A 12,590-nucleotide genomic window follows, 5' to 3' on the forward strand; every position below is an offset into this window, starting at 1 on the left:
ATATGCAAATTATACCACAACAACATTTTATCTTTTGAAATGAGAAACGATTTATGTATTTATATAAATCAGATACTTTGCTTATATTACATTTCTGTGTGTTGGTTTTGGCACTACAAAAACTACACTTTTCATAACAAGTGAACATTTTACCTAAGGGTTTATTATACAAACGAAACACACTTTTCGGAAACTATAATAGGTATAGTTTCACGAGAATGCTACGAACTTTACATACATGGAAATACTATTTCAAGAAGCTACTTACATATACAATAACGAACAAACGTTTTCACACGTAAATCTGTTTTATACTAAGTTTTGTGAGACATTAACTTCACGTACGTTCGAGTACACATTTCAAGTCCTGTATTATATACCAGAATCCCTTGGAGGGGGAGCATGGTGTTTGTGTATAGATCTATACGGGCTTGACAACCCGTGTCCTGACTGTTAGCTATAGTCCACCATTTGGGGTGACAAACGTCAAAACATTCCAACGCCTGAAGAACGTTGTGTATAGGCATTCCTTGTCAATAGCATGGTTATAAAACTCACATGGAGTATTAAAAACACAATGGTTTACGGGGTTTTTCAGACATATTGGAATTTTTATACGTACATACATTTACTAGAAACAAGCATTTGTCCTGAAAGAAGGCTACATATATACTAGTAGAAAATATAGGATTTTCTAGGAACATGCAACCAAAGAACAAAAACATTTCATTTCATACAAACATTGTCATTAAATACTTATGAAACTCACCAGCTTAAATGCTGATCTACTCTTTCAAAACTACTTGTATGTCCCAGGGATTCAGTAATTACAGGTAACAAACGGATTTTGGAGAAGGGACGCTGCGGCACTAATTTAATTTCATATTTTGACATCATAATGTAATTGATTTTGAACATGTACACTTTTAAACAATGTAAACTTTCAATTATATATATGATGGTTGTATTGCTTTCTTTACTATGTATTCATTTGTTACGTTACCACATGAAGTCATCCGCCCCCGAACGTTTCCGCCGTTCCGGTTTGGGGGTGTGACAGATTGGTATCAGAGCAATGTTTATAGTGAACTAAGTATATCGAACCTCATAAGATATACAAACTATAAATGCTTAGGGACTCAAAGTCTCTGACAAAAGTATTCATACCTAAAATCCTCATTTCATACAAATAGATTATTTTAGGTTATGAAAATCCAAAATACATGCATACAACAAATTTTATGATGAGAAACTATACAAATGTATTAAGACAAGTTGGACACTACGATTAGTTCTCGAGATATGTAATCTAATATGGGACGAATATAGCCTTATCAACTATGTTTATCCAAAATTAGACTAACGTATATCAAGGAATGATCGTAGTGAGCAACAAGTCAAAACTTAACAAAATAAACATTAGTATCTAACGTACAATTTAAATACTATAGGATTATTTGGTGCATACAATAGATTAATTAGTATTACACGTCTCAAATTTTGCTCAAATCTTATAACCCTATTCCCATATAGTCAAATGGCTGGATTTCACCCGCATGGAGCCCCCTACTACCCAAACCAAGGCAGCGGAGGATGGATTGAGGAGGATCCGGAGGAGGAGGAAGAGCCTATTGAGTTGGATGGAGGGGACGACTCCGGTACAGACTCGAAACCAGAGATAATCAACCCTCCAGCCATTAGGAGGAACTTCCCAGGAGCGACTCCCGTTTGGGGAAGTCACCTCATCCACTGGAGCCAACAACAAGGGATACGCTCTCCCTGCGGTATGTGTCGAGACTTCTACGACATCAGGGACGGAGGTTCAGCTGACCGGGCACTTCCGGCGATGGTAGGTAAACTGGCCATCCAGTCCTACCAATCGGGGGTTCAAGCAAACCGAATCCGAGAGGTCAACGTGGAAGTACAAGTCCACACGGCCGATATCCGCCGCCTGGATATGTAGCAGAATGACATCCACCTCCGCGCCGAAGCATTCCAAGCACAAACGAATGCATCCCTCGCAAAGTTGAGGGAACAACAAGCCGCCTTCGATAGGCGTCTTATGGAGTCGAAGCAATCGGATGCGGAGTCGAGCTCCAAGCGCAACACACGTCGCAAGTAGTATTTGCAAAAACCTCAAATTTTGTTATAAGATAGGACTTCGGCTAAAAGTTTTTACTTCCTTTAAATTCTTGTAATCGGAGACCCTTTTAAGGGTCAATTTTTCGTGATCGTTCTATCGTCTATCTTATTAATATAAGTCGCACACTATTACTACTACGTTGAGAATCGTGTTCAATCTTTAAAATATTATGGAAAAACCATACGCTTGTTCATATATTCGGATTTACGAATAACCTTCGCTCTTCTATCTGTGAAACTCATACTATCATCTGTTGTTGAACTATAGAAATTTAGTTCATGAGACACATTCATTATTCATTTATTCTTATCCATATCATCATCTTTTAAACGTATAGTTAAAGATGCCGCCATGCAGGAATCCCAGGCGTAACCCTAACAACGAAACACCGATACCACCACCACCTTCACCTCCTCAATTTGATGTTGTCATGTTCCAGGCAGCAGTCACTGCAGCTGTGGCAGCTGCCATGTCACATATCAATACCCCTGTTACTACGGGTTCAGGAATTGGCATACATCCTTCCAACCATGGCGATAGTCATGGACAACCCCAGGAGTGCACCTATAAAGACTTTACGAATGCTAAGCCCCGGATGTTTAATGGAACGGGTGGTGTGATGGTTTTAAGGCAATGGATTGAAAGAACGGAATCAGTATTTGAAATCTGCTCCTGCCCCGAGCACAGCAAAGTCAACTTTGCAACTTACACATTTACTGATAGGGCTTTAACTTGGTGGAATGGCCATGTTAAGGTACTTACCCTGATAGTGGCAAACTCGATAAGCTGGGAGAGCTTGAAAATCATGTTGACGAGGGAGTACTGTCCACGAGGAGAGATTCAAAAACTCGAGCACGAACTCTGGACTCTGGGAATGATTGGTACCGACATAGCAACTTATACCAATAGATTCTTCGAGCTGGCAATCCTTTGCCCAGATATGATTGCTCCTGAGAGCAAGAAAATATAGTGATACATTTGGGGACTGTCGCCCCAAATTCAATCAAGTGTGTTAGCTTCAAAACCTGACACTTTTGAAAGTGCCAAGGAGCTAGCACAATCGCTTATTGATTACGGAAATCATCAAAACTCAACAACTTCTGCACCAGAACCACACAAGGGAAACAACAATAACAACAACAACAAGAAGAGAGGGTGGAATAAGGGGAAGGGTGGGTCTTCCCAAGAATCCTCGAAGAAACAACAACTGGTTGTCGTGAACGTTGCGACGGTACCTACTACCGTTCCTACAAGTCTCTACCCAACAAAGCCTTATGTAGGCAACCTCCCAAAGTGCACCAAGTGCAATTACCACCACCACGGACCATGTCGATAAATGCAGTGCTCTAACTGCAACAGGAAGGGACACACTGTCCGTTTCTGCAAGGCCCCCGCAAAACCTATCACTCAAGTTCCCGGTGATGGTGTAGGCCAAGCATGCTACAGTTGTGGCGAGGTGGGCCACTACAAAAGAAACTGCCCAAGGGCAGCAAATACTGGCGGAGTGGGACGAGTATTAGCTATTGGTCACGAGGAAGCCGTAGCTGATCCTACAATAGTTGCTGGTACGTTTCTTCTCGATAATTCATATGCATGCATCCTATTCGATAGCGGAGCAGAGAGAAGTTTTGTGAGCCAAAACTTTATTCACTTACTTAAACGTAAACCTAGCATGTTAGCAGAATCATTCACTGTAGAAATGGCAAATAGGAAAACAGAAAACACTAATTGCATATACATGGGTTGTACATTAACTTTATACGGTCACTCTTTCCCAATCAACCTTATTCCAGTCCAAATAAAAAGTTTCGACGTTATAGTTGGCATGGATTAGTTAAGTCCTCTTCGCGCCAACATCATGTGCTTTGAAAAAGCCGTTCGTCTAAATCTCCCTAACCATGAAACATTAGTGATCTACGGCGACAAATCAAGTACACACCTTCGCATCATTTCGTGCATCCAAGCTCGAAAGTGTTTGCGGAAGGATTATCAGGCATTTCTTGCACACATCGTCGATACAAGTTGGGAGGTAAAAGATATAAACAGCATCCCAGAGGTACGGGATTTCCCCGATATCTTCCCAGAAGAACTACCGGGATTACCACCACAGCGCCAAGTCGAGTTCAGAATCGACTTAATTCCAGGGGCTACCCCTGTAGCAAAAGCGCCTTATCGTCTGGCACCAGCAGAGATGCAAGAACTTTCCAGTCAGCTTAACGAACTTCACCAAAAAGGATTCATCGGACCAAGTTTCTCACCTTGGGGAGCACCGGTCTTGTTTGTAAAGAAGAAAGATGGATCGATCCGGATGTGCATCGATTATCGAGAGCTGAACAAACTCACTATCAAGAATCGTTACCCTCTACCCCACATTGACGACCTATTTGATCAACTTCAAGGAGCGAGCTACTTATCAAAGATAGATCTACGATCTGAATATCACCAATTACGAGTGCTAGAAGAAGACGTTCCCAAGACATCCTTCCGAACCCGTTATGGACACTACAAATTTGTAGTGATACCGTTCGGATTAACCAACGCACCAGCAGTTCATGGATCTCATGAATAGAGTGTGTCGTCCTTACTTGGATCAATTCGTCATTGTATTCATCGATGATATACTTATCTACTCCCGAAGTAAGGAAGAACATAGTCAACACCTACGAAGAGTCTTAGAAACACTACGATCAGAGAAAATTTATGCGAAGTTCTCTAAATGTGAATTTTGGATTCGAAGAGTTGAATTTTTGGGCCACGTTGTTAGCAAAAAAGGGATACACGTGGACCCCTCCAAAATTAAGGCCATTAAGAATTGGTCGGCACCAAAGACACCTACTGAGATTCGTCAATTTCTAGGTCTAGCTGGCTACTATCGCAGATTCATAAAGAACTTCTCTAGCATCGCGAAACCTCTTACTACATTAACCCAGAAAGGCGTGGTTTTTTACTGGGAAGCAAAACAAGAGAAGGCGTTCCAAACTCTAAAGCAAGCCTTATGCACCGCACCAATACTATCCCTCCCCGAAGGGATAGAAGATTTTGTAGTGTATTGCGATGCATCGAATCAAGGGCTTGGTTGTGTTCTTATGCAACGAGGGAAGGTTATTGCTTATGCCTCCCGTCAGCTTAAAACACACGAAGTAAACTATACGACACACGATCTCGAGTTGGGAGCAGTGGTATTTGCTTTGAAGATCTGGAGACACTACCTGTACGGAACAAAGAGTACTATTTACACCGACCTCAAGAGCCTTCAACACATTTTCGATCAGAAGGAGCTCAACATGCGACAACAACGATGGGTCGAGTTACTCAATGATTACGAATGCGAGATTCGTTATCATCCTGGTAAGGCCAATGTAGTAGCTGACGCCCTCAGTCGAAAAGAATACACTGGTCGGAGAGTCAAATCTTTGAATATGACCATCCATTCCCACTTATCCACACAAATTAAAGAGCTCAACTGGAAGCTTTACAACCCGAACATGTGACGGGTGAATCCCTGAGAGGAATGGAAAAGAATCTAGAAATCAAGGGTGGCGGAGCCTATTATCTAATGGACCGTATCTGGACACCAAGACATGGTGGTTTCAGGGATGTGGTCATGACTGAAGCGCACAACACGAGGTATTCCATTCACCTAGGTTCAGATAAAATGTATTTGGATCTTAAGAAATTGTACTGGTGGCCTAACATGAAGGCAGAGATTGCTACCTTTGTAAGTAAATATCTTACTTCCGCTAAGGTTAAGGTCGAGTACCAGAAACCTTCAGGATTACTACAACAACCAGCGATACCGGAATAGAAATGGGAATGGATCACTATGGATTTCATAACCAAGTTGCCCAAGACAACGGGTGGACTTGATACCATATGGGTCATCGTCGACAGATTAACCAAATCCGCGCATTTTCTACCAATCAAGGAGACTGAAAAGATGGAAAGGCTTACAAGAACTTACATAATGGAAATAGTACGATTGCATGGGGTTCCAATGTCCATTATCTCCGATAGAGATAGTAGATTTACATCAAGGTTCTGGCAGTCACTACAAAGTTCCCTAGGGACTAGATTAGACATGAGTACAGCCTACCATCCATAAACAGACAGGCAAAGTGAGAGAACGATACAAACTTTGGAGGATATGCTGAGAGCCTGTGTGATTGACTTTGGAAAGGCATGGGATATCCACTTACCTCTTGTCGAATTTTCATACAACAATAGTTATCATACGAGTATAAAGGCTGCTCCATTCGAAGCCCTCTATGGCCGCAAGTGCAGATCCCCTCTGTGCTAGACCGAAGTTGGCGACACACAACTAGCTAAAGGACGAGATACTGAAAGCACTCTCACCGGTCCGGAAATCATACGAGAAACGACAGAGAAGATCGTTCAGATTCGTGAACGATTGAAAGCATCTAGAGACCGACAGAAAAGCTACGCTGACCAACGGAGAAAACCTTTGGAATTCCAAGTAGGAGACCGTGTTCTATTAAAAGTCTCGCCATGGAAAGGTTTGATACGCTTTGGAAAGCGTGGAAAGCTAAACCCAAGGTACATAGGGCCTTTCGAGATTCTCGCTAGAATCGGCCCTGTAGCTTGCAAACTTAATCTACCACGTGAACTTAGTAACATACACCCAACCTTCCACGTATCGAATTTGAAAAAGTGTCTGTCCGATGAGACTCTTGTTATCCCACTCGACAAGATCGAGATCAACGAGAGCCTCAACTTCGTGGAAGAACCGGTAGAAATCATGGACCGAGAGGTCAAACAAACAAAAAAAAGTCGCATACCCATCGTGAAAGTCCGCTAGAACGCCAAGCGAGGACCTGAATTCACATGGCAACGCGAAGATCAGATGAAACAAAAGTACCCACATCTTTTTCTCTAATTCACTTGTATCTTTCTTGCTTTAAATTTCGGGACGAAATTCCCTCTAACGGGGGGATGATGTGACAACCCGATATTTCAACTACATGTAAACGACCCAAAAAGTCAAGTATTGTAACCACATTAGTTGTAATAAAATTTACTTCGAAAAGAAAATATCCAAAAATCACTAATTAAATTACCTATTATGTTAGAAGTCATTAAACCGTGATCGTACGTAAAAAGAACGCCCAAATCCGACTTCGTATAAGAAAGTTAGGAATTTTTCAAGTTCGGCTTAACGGAAGACGGCTAAAAACTCGAATCAGAGATCGAGCGACTTTTGACCGGAATGACCTAAACGAGAATCGAAGGTCTCAACAATGGTATTTTAGCGGTAAAAAGTCTGGCAAAAACCGACGTCGGATAAAGAACTTATGAATTTCTATAGAAATTTTCTTACCGCGAACTTTTAAAAACAAATAATAAAAATAATTTCAGAATTTGCCGACGGAATCTAAACGAAAGTTGTAGAGTATGGTCTCACCTTCGCGGGGATCTAAAGAACGTCGAAAACGGAGTTTGTATGAAGAAGATATGAATTTTTGAAGTTTGCTAAATAATTAATATATAAATTTAATTCAAAACTTCGGTACTATCCGAAGGGGGAGTCACCGGGTTCATCCGAGTTACGCGCCGTGTAACCCCGTACGCCCAGCGTACGCGAGGCCTTGGCCTCGGTTTGTCCACATCGCCCCTATGCAAGCTACCCCAAACCGTCCCTTCCGAAGCCGAGGCAGTCGAGGACTCGGTCACGCATGACGCACGAGTACGTCCCGCGTAACGAGGCCTCTCAGACCCCTATAAATAGATATGCGAGAGTTCTGGGAAAAACACCCAATTTCTCTCATTTCTCTTACGATCTTGCCTTGTTTTCCGTGCCCGTACTACCCTGATGCCCCGAGCACTTTGCTCGAGTCCCGAAGGTCGTTTGTGCCCCCGAGATTCCCGAGAATCCCGAGGAAATCCACTTTCTCAAGCCGAAATTCTATCCGGTTTTCATCCCGCAACCTTCGATCTTACAAGTGAGTTCATACCCCTATAATTCACACTTTTAAATGTTTTATGAGTACTTTTACATGCTTTTAAGAGGGGGGGGGGGGGGGGGATACAAGTAAAACACTCGATTATTATCGTGTGTCGTATAAACTTTCACTATACGCGTTTTATCAAAGGAATCACATGTGATTTAAAACTATTATAAGGAAACTTTCATATGCAAATTATACCACGACAACATTTTATCTTTTGAAATGAGAAACGATTTATGTATTTATATAAATCAGATACTTTGCTTATATTACATTTCTGTGTGTCGGTTTTGGTACTACAAAAACTACACTTTTCATAACAAGTGAACATTTTACCTAAGGGTTTATTATACAAACGAAACACACTTTTCGGAAACTATAATAGGTATAGTTTCACGAGAATGCTACGAACTTTACATACATGGAAATACTATTTCAAGAAGCTACTTACATATACAATAACGAACTAACGTTTTCACACGTAAATCTGTTTTATACTAAGTTTTGTGAGACATTAACTTCACGTACATTCGAGTACACATTTCAAGTCCTGTATTATATACCAGAATCCCTTGGAGGGGGAGCATGGTGTTTGTGTATAGATCTATACGGGCTTGACAACCCGAGCCCTGACTGTTAGCTACAGTCCACCATTTGGGGTGACAAACGTCAGAACATTCCAACGCCTGAAGAACGTTGTGTATAGGCATTCCTTGTCAATAGCATGGTTATAAAACTCACATGGAGTATTAAAAACACAATGATTTACGAGGTTTTTCAGACATATTGGAATTTTTATACGTACATACATTTACTAGAAACAAGCATTTGTCCTGAAAGAAGGCTACATATATACTAGTAGAAAATATAGGATTTTCTAGGAACATGCAACCAAAGAACAAAAACATTTCATTTCATACAAACATTGTCATTAAATACTTATGAAACTCACCAGCTTAAATGCTGATCTACTCTTTCAAAACTACTTGTATGTCCCAGGTATTCAGTAATTACAGGTAACAAACGGATTTTGGAGAAGGGACGCTGCAGCGCCAGTTTAATTTCATATTTTGACATAATAATGTAATTGATTTTGAACATGTACACTTTTAAACAATGTAAACTTTCAATTATATATATGATGGTTGTATTGCTTTCTTTACTATGTATTCATTTGTTACGTTACCACATGAAGTTATCCGCCCCGAACGTTTCCACCGTTCCGGTTTGGGTGTGTGACATGTTGCTTCTCTTCTCTTTCGAAACCCACCACCATCATCACATCAGGTTTAATTTTGGATTGATTAAAGTCCAAAATCCTGATTTCCAAACGTCGGTTTCAAATGTTACAGACTACTAATCCCTGTTTCATACCGTTTTACTACTAGGGCTAATCAATTTCTCCTTGTCAAATCGACAAATACATATCGATTGAATTCATCATTCATGGAAATATAGACCGATTCAGATCAACCAGAGAGTGATTTTGTTTGATTCTTAATAAAAAAAATGGCTCGACTCGGTGAACTAATGGATCTGTTTTGTAGGAAAGTGAAGAGACAGAAAGGAGTACGAGAACGATCGTCGACCTTCTAAGGGAGAGAACCATGGACGGCGACGACAGGTTCCGACGACGGAAGAGTCTTCAAGAACGATTAGAATTAAAGAGTATGGTCGTTTGTTGATCTGCTTAGGGCATCGGAATCTAACCTTCCACCATGAACACCCGGGCCGATGATGATGACGATGTCGTTGACTCGATCCATCAAATATATGTCATAGACGTCAATCTAACACCGTCGGACACCAACTACGATCCCGGTCTGGGACCCTCCTGAATTCAGTAAGGACCTTTTTCCCAAACACCTCATCGGTAGTCACTTTGTTTTAATTTCGTTCTATTTTGACTTGTAATTAGGGCTTACTGAATATTTTCTTTCTAATTGCAGACCATTCGAAGATCGATTAAGATGTGTTCTTTTTTCTCATAATCTTCCTTTGCTCTCTATAATCTTGGTTTTTTTGGTTTCTATGCCTTAGGTTAGTTCTGATTTTGACTGCTCAGTCGTTCGATCTTCGAATTGGGATTGGAAAGAGCAGTTCTGGAAGAAATAATCAAAGTAGTTTCAGCGATTTCTTTCTTTTGGCATGCTGAACTTTCTTTTGATTACTCTGTGTTCGTATGGAATTGTTTCCACAGAAAAAAGAAAAACGATGGGCTGACAGATTGAGAGAGATGACAGAATCAATCAAGGGTGGTTTAGAGTTTGATGTGAGTTTGATGAAACAGAGGGTCGGTATATGAAAGAAGGATACAAATTGAAGCATCTGATCGTTTAATTTGACAATGCCTGACCTTTTTATTGCCAGGTTTGGGATTTTTCTGTCCTAATTTGTAATAATCTAATTTTGCCTAACTGTACATTTTACAATTTTCCTTCATCCTTATTGCTTTCTTCTATGTTTCTTTTCACTTTCACCCTTCAAATGCTTTTTACCCAGGTTATTGTCACAACACAAATCATCTCCTATGTTTTGTCATGTATACTTTGTATTTGTTCTTTTGGCTTTTGAGATTGATGATCTATAAAAGATCAGAAGGTGATTTGTTGCAATATGTATGTTTTAATTTATGTCAACAAGCTTTTGGTAACAATATTCAATTTCAGTTTATTATGACATTGCATAAGATGAACCGAATCGTTCATATTTTATATACCGTAAGGTGAAAGAATATCATGATGAAAAGACTTGGATCACAAACGAAATTATTCACAATCCTGCTATTAATAAGGTATTATTATGATTGATTTATATATGATTTGTATCTTTATTTTAATCTACGGTGTGAATTTTTCTTTAAACTAGATTTCTGTAATGCTAGATATAAGAAGCAATTGTTGGAGATTAAGCTGATACTTTTGGAAAGGGGAATATTTAGATAGATCAAAACTTTGAATAATCCTCTTTTTTATCATATGGTTCATTTTACTTACTTTAGCTTTTCATATTGGTTACATTAGTTTATTTTTTATGTTAATTTGATGTTGTTTGGTTTATAGATGATGTCCTCTTCTCCTTGTAACACATGCTCTCTATTTGACACCTACTGTGTTCATCATTTTAGGTTTATGTACTCAACTTTAAATATGAAAAAGACAAGTTTACCCTTTTAGCAAAATTATGAGAAACAATTGTAGTTAGAGCTCGAAGATGAAAAGTTCTTACTATGGACTCTCAATTTGAGGTAAATCAAGCAACGGCCCTTTTGTGTTCTTATTTTTTTACATATAGAGCAATCTCAAGCAATGGTCTTTTTTCTTTCTTTTTCTAATTTCTTTCATAATTTTCATTTTTTCCATACATTGTATTCTTATTTTTTTAACATTTTATGGAGTTAACAGGTAAAACCGAAATAATTGGCTGATGTGAAATGGTTTTTATTTTTAGTGAGATAAAATAGCAACATAATTTCATTGAAATGTTTATTATACCATCCTACTTTCAGTTTTTTGTATTGCAATCGTCTTAATAAGAAAGGAAATATTAAAATAGCATGCTATAATTGGATAGAATTTTCATAGCCATTGCTTTATTTAATATTTGAGAGGTAATACTTTATTTGTTTTTTTAACAGGTGGTGAAGGTAAGGTGACAGATTGTGTGGAGTGAGGCAGATTTGAAGGCAATAGAGAAGAAGAGCTTTAGATGCTGTGGAGTTTACATATGAAAGTTATGCTCCTCAAGAACCCAACTGCTAGAAAATGTGTTTGCTACCACCTCTAGAAATCGAATTTCAGTTTGATTTATCGTGTTCTTCTGTCTACTACTGGAGCATACAAAGGAGACGGACCCCCATAATGGATCATCTTCCAATCCTTTTGGCTCTTACAATAAAAAGGGTTTTAGTGGTGTTGATTGTATAAATGAAACATCTAACCCCCGCAACACGGGAGCCACTTTACTAGTTTATATTAACGGTTGAGTATTATACATTAATGATTTAAATATACATTTATTTATATTTATTTAATATCAAGTAGTCTTATCAAATTATATTGTTTCTCTTAAGTACAAATTTAATATACTTTTAAGTTTATCTATCAAATTATATTGTTTCTCTTGAGTACAAATTTAATATACTTTTAAGTTTATCTATGTTTCATCGTGATTTAAACCTCTGACTTTAAAAAGAGAAGATGATACTTAATAGTTAATACCATGTGCCTAATTATAAATTAATCAATTTAAATTTTAAGAATTAAGGTGTTCATATATGGGTGGAGATTAAAAGAAAAAACGGTGAAATTATATGTACCTTTACTCACATTAATAGTCAAATAATGAAAAAACACATTGTTCAACTTACAAAGGGGTATATAAAATTTTTATAGGGTACGATGTAAAAATAACCAAAACAATGCCACTAGAATATATTGTATCTTTCTAATATTTAAAGATAGAAATGTAAAAATGGTTATGCT

General features: G+C 38.8%; 1 long non-coding RNA gene across 7 annotated transcripts; it reads left to right on the top strand.

Moving 5' to 3' along the window:
• The first annotated feature begins 9,380 nt into the window (after positions 1-9,380).
• LOC145005128 (uncharacterized) lies at positions 9,381-12,159 on the top strand. 7 transcript variants are annotated; one of them, XR_013662505.1, is made up of 6 exons: positions 9,382-9,949; positions 10,056-10,476; positions 10,609-10,707; positions 10,776-10,900; positions 11,234-11,353; positions 11,744-12,159. It is a non-coding gene; the product is annotated as an uncharacterized LOC145005128 (long non-coding RNA). The 7 variants fall into 7 exon arrangements; XR_013662502.1 differs by having other exon boundaries at positions 9,381-9,949; positions 10,056-10,707; XR_013662503.1 differs by having other exon boundaries at positions 9,381-9,949; positions 10,609-10,900.
• Positions 12,160-12,590: the final 431 nt, after the last annotated feature.

Source organism: Lactuca saligna, chromosome 7, assembly GCF_052625555.1.
Source record: "Lactuca saligna cultivar CGN05327 chromosome 7, ASM5262555v1, whole genome shotgun sequence".
Lineage (NCBI taxonomy): Eukaryota > Viridiplantae > Streptophyta > Magnoliopsida > Asterales > Asteraceae > Lactuca > Lactuca saligna.